Genomic DNA, 11,506 nt, shown 5'->3' with positions numbered 1-11,506 from the left:
AAGTAATACTTAAATACAAATATAAAAGCAGGAAGGTGCTATCCTCTGCTACTGCTATCTACTGTGTATTCATGAGTGTTAATAATATATTTGAGTGCCATCCTGTGGTAGCCATCAAACCAACCAGACATTTGACATTTTTTTAACTAAGTCACCTGAGAACAGTTTAAGGACCAATAAACTCAGACAGACAAAAAAATGGCCCACAGTCCTGTTGCGTTAGGGACTCTTGTTTGGATAATGATATGTTCTTTGTTCCTTGTCTCCATAGGTGCTTGTATGTATCAAGTTAAACCAGTACTGAAAGCTAAGTTAAATACCCATCCCTCCACCTATGTTTTGGTCTCTGACGACTCTTTTTTGTGCTTCACATAAACGAACCTAGTTTTCAGAAAGTCTGTGGCCCTGCAAAATACACTAGATAAAGTGAAATAATAAGTCATTGGTTCCACTTTTTTAAACATTTTGTATTTGTCAGTGGAATGTACAGCTGACTTTCATGATAGAACAGAAATATAAAGGTTTTGGTGGAGCAGAACTTTCTGCATCAAGATAAAAATCACTCACACATTGTCACCAGTCTTCAAATCATTTACAGTTTACTGTCTATCTCCAAGCAGTCACAAACTCCAGCCAACACTGATTTCAAATCAGAACGATGACAACTGAGTGATGAACATCAGGACTGGAGGAAAATTTTCAGAGCAACAAATAACTCCACAGGCCCGGTCTTAGGTATTATGGGGCCCTAGGCAAAAGGGGGGTCCAGGGGCCCCCTGAGGGGGGCAGAGCCCCCCTGGAAGCTCTGCGAAATGTGTGAAAATTAGACCAAGGAGACGTTTTCTTGTAATGTTACGAGGTCATCACCCTGCGTCCCTTTTTCGCCCGGAGCCGCCCACGCGGACACGCCCCCGCTGCCCCCCGTGATTTAAACATGCGAGGGGAGGGGCGGGCCGGGGGCCTGGCCGCCGCCGATCCGGGGCCCCCCGGATGCCGGGGCCCTAGGCAGTCGCCTACTTCGCCTATGCCTAAGGCCAGGCCTGAACTCCATCATCTATCCATTACCTGTATACACATAATTCAATTTTAGGACCATGGAAATAAGGCAAGAATCAACCCTTAAAAGGATACCAGTCTATTACAGAGCATAATGGTCATCTTTAAATTAATAAATATTGCTTTGCAGATATCATGCCTGGTTCTAGTTTATGTTCTCATTCTGCCAATTAGCTAGGTGATATTCAGAACTCAAATTATCTTTCCAGATTGCAGACCATAAAATGGCTTTACAGAATATTTTCATTTTCACATTATGAGGTGAACAGTTGGAGCAAAAAATAAAAATGTAATGGGATAGCTTGACATAATATAATTCAACTTTTTAATTCTCTTGTACATAGAATGCCTACTAATTTGCTTTGTCATGTATGCACGTCAAAGAGTCACCGTTTGAGTTTTTCCCAGGTATGTGCTACCACCCTGAGCCGAGATGCAGTGCTGCCACAAACTGTCTTATCTTCTTCTTCCTCCACAGTGCAGAGAAACCACCCAGTAAGGGCAACTGACTCCGCCCCTTCCAGTCACTCGGACATAAAAGCAAGATTGACCAGAAGGAGGCTGCACTTCTTGTCCAAGCGACCTAAAAAGAAGAGCTCCACAGAGTACTTATATTGAACCTAGTCATTCGGACTAAGCTAACCCGAACGCTACAGTGACAGCGGGTTTCTTTCTTTTTGAACGCCATTCTGCATTATTTTTGTTATATCTTCAAGTAATCAGAGACAGCCTGGTTGGCACCACAAAAATTGTCACAGTTTCAGCCTGTCACTCCCTTGGACAACCACAGATTTTAAATAGAATGCTCATTATGTACAGTAATTACTCATGTATGATATTTGTACATTAACACAGAAAGCATAAATGCTATATAACTCCTACCATAGATTATAAAAAGCTGCACTACAATACAATAAAAAAACTCTACTACGCTAAAATTTTAATCATTTCAAAACACCCCACTGCATCTCCTGGAGTGGTAAATTACTTGTTACGAAACTTGGAAAATGTTTTTATTTACCAATTGTTTCCTACTTTTCTTTCATGTAGAAAAGAAATATATATTTTTTTAACTTTATAGAAATGGTAAATTGTTAAATAAAATCAACAGCAATTTCCCCATTTCACACATCTCACTATAAATCAAATAATAGAGTCAGTGATTATTACTAAATTAAATTAATGAAGTATGCATAATTTTGAATAAGAGAATAACATAAATGGAAAACAGCAATTTCTACTGCTGCTGTAAATTATGGGTACACTGTAATGCTCTATAGACTGGCAAATGTCATACATTTATCATCTGCCAACAATATTTTCATTTGTATTAAATGTTTGTGTTCTTATTTATGCGGGAGATTATTTGTGTGGGATATGGCCAGCCTTTCATCCCAGCCAATACCCCCAGGCCGCCAGATGGAGCCCTCCCTGCAGCATGGAGGTGCCCCGAAGACCAGCAGGGAATCTTGGACAATGGAGTTTTTATCCACAGCCCTGCTGAATACCATGGGGGCCGCTAGAGGACGCTGCAGGGAGGAACAAGGAGTATTTTCCCTACAACCCGGAAGTGCGTCCTAAGCATGTGGACAGAAGAAATGACGTGCTTCCAGGTTGAAGAAAAGGAGTTTTTATCTGACCCGAGAGTTGAGCTGAGCTGGGTGGAAGGGTGGCAACGCATCTGGGAGTGGTGGAGGATTGTTTAATTATCCATCCATCCATTTTCCAACCCGCTGAATCCGAACACAGGGTCACGGGGGTCTGCTGGAGCCAATCCCAGCCAACACAGGGCACAAGGCAGGGAATCAATCCCGGGCAGGGTGCCAACCCACCGCAGGACACACACAAACACACCCACACACCAAGCACACACTAGGGCCAATTTAGAATCACCAATCCACCTAACCTGCATGTCTTTGGACTGTGGGAGGAAACCAGAGCGCCCGGAGGAAACCCACGCAGACACGGGGAGAACATGCAAACTCCACGCAGGGTGGACCCGGGAAGCGAACCCGGGTCTCCTAACTGCGAGGCAGCAGAGCTACCACTGCGCCACCGTGCCGCCCTTGTTTAATTATTGATTGTATTATTTATGAGTATTGTGGAGAGGAGGGTGCTTTGTGCACTGTATAGACCAAATAAATATTATATTTGGACTTTTACCTGGTGTCTGGCGTTTGATCCGAGGGTTCAAGGGAGCGAGAGCGCCCCCTATCTGTCACAGCTGATAATTTTCTCTTTTTTCCTACAAGTCAGAAAGAGCATATTAAAAACTTCTTAATGAAAATGTAAACTTTATTTAATTTTTGTTAATAACATACAACATTTCATGAGAAAGTTATATTAAACTATGATAAAACAGAAACATTTTTTAACTGCTCACCATCTTCAGTATAGCAAGTCCAGAGATCTGTTGTTGTTTGCGAGTTGTTATATAATATTCAGCAAAAACATTATTTCTTGCTGCAATTTTTTTTCACAAAAAGTAACTGTACAAATGTAAATGAAATAAAAGGCTCTTTTCAGAAAACCAGTCCATTCAGATGGGGTCCTATTCTAAAACATCTCAAGCCCTTGATTCTTTTTAGTTGGAAGTAGATATGTTGGATTCATAGCTATTTTATAAGGAAGTTTTTCAGATCCTAAATTATCTCCTTCAAAGCACAACTATCCCAATCCACTGGGCAACTAAAAAGAAGAAACACTAACATCCTCCTTGAAACCCACTAGATCATTAATGTAATTTTTCTTTTGAAACATTCTGAGACAAAAACAGATACTCATTTGGACAGAGAAATGAAAGATTAAATGGGGAAGGTAAATCTGTAGTCAACAGGAAAAGCAGGAGTTTGTTTACTTTTAACCAAGAGAGAGAGTTGTTCAATAAGCCAACATCTTAGGCAGAATCAGAAATCAATTAAATGAGCAAGGTGAAAACCAAATTAAACTTCCCTGACCCAAAAGAAAGCAGAGGGCACATGAAGTTGTTTATTTTATATCCAAAAGCTAGGGTGTTCACAATACTACGCTCCCATCTTAAATACTCTCTGGGAGATGACTGCATGCATCACATGACAAACGTGACATGGTAGCAAACTATGTAGAAACCATAAACAAGATGGCCATGACTATGAAGAAAACTACACCAAATGGCAGTGAAATAATATCACAGTGAAAGAAAAACAAGCGAACAAAAAATCCCCAAACAAAGCTACATCAACAATGGTATGCAAACCATTTTATATCCAAAGTATGATGTCCATGATGCTGCACAGCAATATTTGCTGAAAGTTATAGTTATAAACACATTGCAAAAATCAGGAAATAACCAGAAAAAAACAAAGATGAGAAAGCAAAAGTCACCAATACAGTTAAAATTGGAAACAGTACAAATATAACTCCTGTCACACATGTGCGCATGGGAGGCAGCTAGAAGTACCAAAACTAGGTAATTCCACACCAGGCCTGGAGGTGGCGGGGTGCAATAAACCTTTCTGTTCTATCTCTGCAGACCAGACACTGGAAATTCTGCCTGATTCTGGTAACGTCACTTCCAGTTCCAGCCCAGTGATGCCACTTCTGGTTCCAGTCCCAAGAACGTCATTTCCAGTTCTGGCTCCAAGAATGTCACTTCCGTTTCCGGTCCCAAGAACGTCACTTCCGTTCAATGTTACCAAAGCTCCATTATTGCAGCCTTATTCAAGTATACAGGTGGCTGTCCCAAACCTCTTTTTAGTGTCAAGGTCTATTCATTTTACACCCCTAAAATCCTCACACTTACAAAGATGTTGGTAATTGGCAATTATTGCCAATCAAGATGGCTGTGAAGGAATACAAACATTAATAGTAAGATTCAAATTATCCACTTATAGTACTTATGAAATCTTTTAGGTCACTGACCATGCTATTCACTGTATTCAATTTATAATTACAGTAAAAAATATAGTCTTTAGTGGATGAGATGTACAGGCTACCAGTTCTGAAGTATAAGTAAGTAGTTCTTACTTTCCTAAGACATTTTTCAGTTTCTGTTTAAGCTGTTCTAGACTCTTTGTTTTGAAACTTTGATCATATTAACTGCATTTCTATCAAGTTTTACTTGTAAGTTATATGAAATGTGAAAGCCACATAATGACTACAATCACTTTGCTCTGTCATATATGAATTATTCTCAGCTCTTCCCTTCATCTAAGTTAATAATAAATAAAGGAAATGCAATTAAATATTGGCTACATAATGAATGGTGCAGCTAATAAATGCAGACTTCATGTTCTGATCTAATCACTGTCTGCCAAGAATTGCAGATTCTTCCTGTGTTTACATGGTTTTCCTTTCCAAATATTACAATAAGTGCACTGGCAACCACTAACTTGGCCAATTAGGAGTGTGTTTGAACCACAGTGAACTGGTAACTGGCCCAGAGTTGCTTCTTGCCTATTGCTACCTAGATAGGCCTCTACTTGAGAAAATAATATAAATATAAACTTAACAAGTTAAACTCTTAATTTTCACCTGTATTAAATCCCTTTTCTCTTTAATGGCCTTCCTTAAGAAAGAATAAACAAAATATTCCAGACAGAATCATACTGTATAAAGACCTGACTTCTTAAAGTACGGTAATACTGTTTTCTGTTAATAGGCAGACAAGTCAATTTTTCTGGTCTTTTGGGTGTTAAACTATATAAATAAAAATTTGTCTTTTTTCTTAAACACATGAATATTACGGAATTGTCAAATATTTCATTATAACAATTCAAAATAAGTTAGAAATGCTAATGGTAAGAAACCAAAATGTCAGCACAAACTGAAAGCATTTTCTTTCTGTATTAATTATGATATACTGTCAAATATAAATTAATTTAGTTCTTTTTTGTATAAAAGGAGAATTAACTAGTCATTTTTTGCAAATTTAACAAAATATTAAATCAATTTGTTGTTTGATAGTAATCTGACTGTGTTATATTTAATCACGGAAATGCTACATTTGAAAAATATTCTTATATAATCTTTTCAAAATTACTGTACATTTAATTTTAAATTCATACAAATTTCACATTAAATTTATTCATATGTAAAGATTTCATAAAAAGATAACTTCTGATTCAGGTATTGACTTATGGTTTCCTGGCCTGAATTTACACATATATCAATGTTATGTAATGCTTAGAGCGGGAACAGAACATTGTCTTAGCATCGTCAACCATGCACCAACCTTGAAAGATGCCAGCTCATTACAGGACAGACTCATGCACACAGCCACCTGTCATTCAAATAGGGTAAATTAGAAGTTGCCATTGACCTAAAGAACATATGTTTAGGATGTAGGAGAAAAACCAGAGTGCCTGAAATAAATCAACACATATGGAAAACATCCAAGCTCCACCAACACTGTAATCACATTGGACTTCTAATCCAATCTCCTAGTGTTGTGAAGCAGTGGCACTGTCTTCTGCACTATCATGCAACCAACATTTAGAACATTAAAATTTGTCTAAAATCAATCCATCCAGCCCAGCCCAGCATAGCTGCTCAGCTCTTGCTCAATTTAATTTTCCAAAGTAGTTTACATTTCTAATTTGAAGGTCTCCAAGATGCTACAGTATTTGATATCTTCTTCCATATATATGTGGTGTTTGTGCAAAAAAAATACAACATCGCAGAAACTGACGTAATTTAAAGTTAATAGTAGGCAAAGTTTTAAGACTTGTTCAGGCAAAATCTCATTTCTTTCCTAGACAGCACCAAGTAAACCCTTTTCTGTTATTTCAGTATACAGTGTACTATTTTGTTTACTGTTGGGAAGAAGCAATATAGAAAAAAGTGATTATTTTATACAGCACCCTTCAACTTACACAGCACCAAGTATTAAAAGAATTTAGAAAGAGTTATCATATCAAGTATAACAAATACAAAAAAACTGCTTTCATTTACATAAACATTAAAAACAAAATGAAACCTGTTCCTTTCCAGCTTCAAGTGGTCTACTTTGTTAGTGGAACTGAAGATAATGTGATTTTGGCAAAAACCTGTATGTGGGTTGGATACACTCTATATGTTTTCATCTGAAAATGTAAGATATTTAAATAAGGAAACAAGAGCTACATTACTTGCTAATATTTCTACCACAGCAGCTACTATCAAGGCCTACATATTCTTCTAGAAAAACAGATTTTAAAGTACCATGTGGCATCAATCCTCAATATTTTCTTTATAATTGTTAACAGTTCTATTGTGCCTCCTCCTAATCTAGGTTTGGTTCAACTAAAAACCTTTAGCAAAAAAGCTGAAAAGCTCCTTCAATTGTTTTTCATAATCTGTACCCTATAGTCCTGTAATTACCCTGGCTTTTCTGCCTCACTCCGTGCTGTCTGTGCAACATAGCCGCAGAGAGCTTAAACAACTTGGCACATCCACATAAAAATGATAAGGGTGAGCTTTCTTGAAGGCTTTTACTAAACATACCTCGTTGTAAACTGAAATACATACAAAAGAAACATACAGGTATTTACAGGTGTACAACCAAAGACAATAAATAATGATTTACAAAGCAATACATACCAGACAGTATACATTAAACAATAATGTTTTAAAAGAGAAGTGAGACAAAGAGAAGTGTGTAGACAGAGGTCCAAATTGCTGCATACCACAACTAACCAGACCCAGGGATTTATATTCCTTAAAGATACGCTTTGGACATGACCGAAACAAGACATAAAGGGGTGCCTACGTGAGACACATAGGGTGTATTGTATTTAAATGTTTATTATGGGACCTACATGCTTTACGTGAGTTTCATAGACATTAATGTCACCACTGTGAGTGTGGGACATAACTGACAGGTGTGTTAATAACTGACAAGACAAAGAGGGAGCACAACTCAACAAATAACAATAACAGCTAACAGCATGTGGGGCAGAACACTAACCCTTCTGTAAACTTTTTCTAGTGCTGTGATGTCCTTCTGGTAATATGGAGACATAATTCTAGATTTTGCCATTTTATGTGAAACATTTACAGTAATTTGTTTACTTAACATGCACTCTTAAAAATTAAGGTGTCGCAGTTGTTCTTCAGAGCGACGCCATAGGGAAACCAGTTTTGGTTCACAAATGACCCATTCACATGAAGGTTCCAGGAAGAACCTTAATTTATTTAGATTCATGGCCTGCTCCATGAAGTAAATAACCATGAATAGATGGTAATACATCTGTGAAATACCAATAGATCATGATTTTAAAAGGACTCTTGCAGTATACAATAACACAGATTAAATCCCGGTTTTCTTAATCTGTTAGTGTCCTGCTAGGTAGCATACAATACATTGAACGTTTCAGTATTTTTGTACATATCAGGACATTTTTCAAAGCACAAAGAACAAACTTCATATGCAGAGAACCCTTCCCAGGATGAAATGTTGTTTTGACAGACAATGGTTCAATGAGGAACCACACAAACCATTAATGAACCATAAAATGTCATTAAAGAACCACTATTTTTAAGAGTGTGGCATAGTAACACAGCGTCTTTTAACCACATGTACAGGCAGTATTTAGATGTAAGAACACAACACAGCAAAATCACTTTCTTCTTAAAACTTTATTATATTTAAAACCAAATGTCAAAGCTGTACTAAAGAGTTATTCCATCCATTTATTTTCCAAGCTGTTCTCAGTACAATACAGCAGAAAACAGGAACTTACAGTACTATGACTTCATCAGGCACAACAAAAAATCACTTCCATCTACTGCAGAATAGTTTTCTGCGCACACCCACACTCACATCCTAGCTGTACCAATTCAGACTTGCAAAACCACCTAAAACATGGTCTTTAAACTGTGTAAGGAAAGGGGAATCTTTGGAGGACAGAATAACTCCACACAGAGAGCACCTTAACCATGAAAAAGACCAGGGCTCAAGTGAACAGAGGTGTTGATACTACCTTTTGCTCTGCTTAGTAGCCCTACTGCAATTGCAATAGGAGAGAGAATTCCATTTTCACACAGTGATCTTTGTGTATTTTTCAAGGTTTAAGGGCAGTAGTGGTGTGTTGTCATACAATAAGTGGTAACTTTTAAAAGCATTATCAATTATTAGTATTTTTGTGTGTTTAGCAACACATTTCCTAGAATACACAACAATTTACATAAAAAAATCAAGCTGGTTAAAAATAAGATCTTCAGACTTAAAATAAAAAATAGCAAGTCGTTTTTTTTTTTTTTCAGTCCAATATGGACTTACAATATTTTACATAAACCAAGATAAACTGAAATTCAGGATTGCTTGTTTAATTCCCAGATATTTTAAGAGGACAAGATCTGCAGATTACAAATCATTAGCAACCAAAACAACTGGCTTGGATATCAATTCCTCCATTGTTTAAATCTGGAAAATACCAATCAGCAAAACAATTAAAACACCCACATTACTTTTTTTTTTTTTTTAATTCCGCAACTGATCCCTGCAATTACATTTGTTTTGAAGGGGAAAGTGCACTCTAACCCAGCTAGTTGATTGACATACTAAACGGAATCACAGCTTTCGCACCAAAGGGTATCTGTTACATGAGAACTTTCTTCTGGCGCCAGAAGGTATTAAAAGAGAGTTCACTCTGTTAATCCACCGGGAAAGTGTGCTGAAAATTAAGGTTACCTGAGCAACTCTAGCTTCATTAGGCTGCTTAGGAAAGTATTAAGCCTAAACAATTAAAAATGACTTCTTTCCCCTTTGAGGTTTTTAAGTTTCCAGCAGTAAGCAACAAGACCAACACAGGAATTTCAGGCACGGGAAACTATTGTCAGAAATGTAGACTTCCATTAATTAGGCTTATAAGGAGTTACCTATAGAACAATGTGGTTTTCTGTAATATGAATGTTTTTTATTAAACATGCTTGAAAAACAGTAATCAGAAATTGTTGAATACAATAAACAGTTTACAAACTTTACTTGCTCTAGCTAGTCAGAAAATTCAGTAAATCTACTCTTAGTATGATCAATGATGTTCCCAAAAAGCAGTTCAGTTTGTGTTTTTACAAATTAAGTATCTTCAAAACTAACATAGCATAACATTCTTAAACCTGGTTAATCAAGTAATCTTAGTAATTAAGTTAAAGGTTGTGGGGAGCAAGGGTGTATCACAGCAAGCATTGGGCATAAAGCGTAAAACTCCAATTAACAGGGCACCAGTCCATCACTGGGTCACACTTGTATGGGACAATGTGGGATCTTAATTTAATCTACTGTGCACCCCTTTTGTAATGTAGGCGGAAGACTAGAGCACCAGGTGCAGAAATAAATAATAAAACACTGGCTATGTGCGTCAGCAGCACTACTGACTGCATTACCATGCCACTATCTTCAAATTAATTTAATACAAATTACAAATACAGTACTCTTAAAATTTATTTAAATGGCTGTGTTGTGCAGTGATCATGTAACCACATGTAAGTCTTTAATTAACCAGCCTTTCTTTCGTAAAACTGTCATCATTGGTGGACACAATGTTTTATTTACACTTTTACTTTCTCATATACGAAGTAAAGGGAAAGTATTGTAATCGTCCAAAAATTTCATGTCGAGAATTTGATGAATCTCGATGTTTTAGACCTTCCTGAGTCCGAAAATACAATTTTTGGAATTATGACTGTGTGTCTGTCTGTGTGTATGTAAACATGATAACTTGAGTACGCTTTCACTTAGGTCAAACAAATTTTGATACAAGTATTAGGCACAAAACATAGATTTCTGTCAACTTTGGGGCTATTTCCACTAACCAGAAGTGGTACTTTACCTGAACACATACTCGATTATTTTTTTTTTATTCATGCAGCTGCAGAGTCCGATTTATTCAACTTTACTTTTATAATAATTGTTCAATGTATTATTCATTTTATTTGACTTGTTGTTAATGGTTCTTTAATGTACATAATATAACAAAATAATCATTATCTTGCAGTTTACTCCTCAGATATCCATCCTCATATCTGAGTATATGAGAAAGTCTAGAGGAGACCATTCCTGATTTTTTTCCACGCAACCCAATATTGAAGGAATAGTGTCAGGAGACAGTAGGTTGTATGCTTATGTAGTGTGTTCCCAAAGTAATTACTCCAGAAACCTGTTTATTAGAAAGGACAATGGAAATCCTCGATTAATAAAGTAGACTTTCCCAGTTAAACAGGTGAGGTAAAGGGGTTCTGTGCATCATACCTGGTCCCCCCGCTGTTGATTATTATATACGGGACATTTAAGGTTGACCTTTGGCTCAGAACTGCAGGGATACTTCAAATACTAGTAGGAGACAAGGCCAGAGCATTATGGTAAAAAGATGTGTGAAAGAACAAGGAGTGTCTGAGGTGGCATATGATGTTTAGCTAGTATAGGAAAGTCTAGAGGGGCAATATAATTTATGGCATTCTTGCATCTATTTTTGTACTGTTGTTACTCTTTTTG

The sequence above is a fragment of the Erpetoichthys calabaricus genome, chromosome 6 (assembly GCF_900747795.2).
Source record: "Erpetoichthys calabaricus chromosome 6, fErpCal1.3, whole genome shotgun sequence".
In the NCBI taxonomy this organism is placed as follows: Eukaryota; Metazoa; Chordata; class Cladistia; order Polypteriformes; family Polypteridae; genus Erpetoichthys; species Erpetoichthys calabaricus.
Note: the sequence above shows the minus strand (reverse complement) of the source record.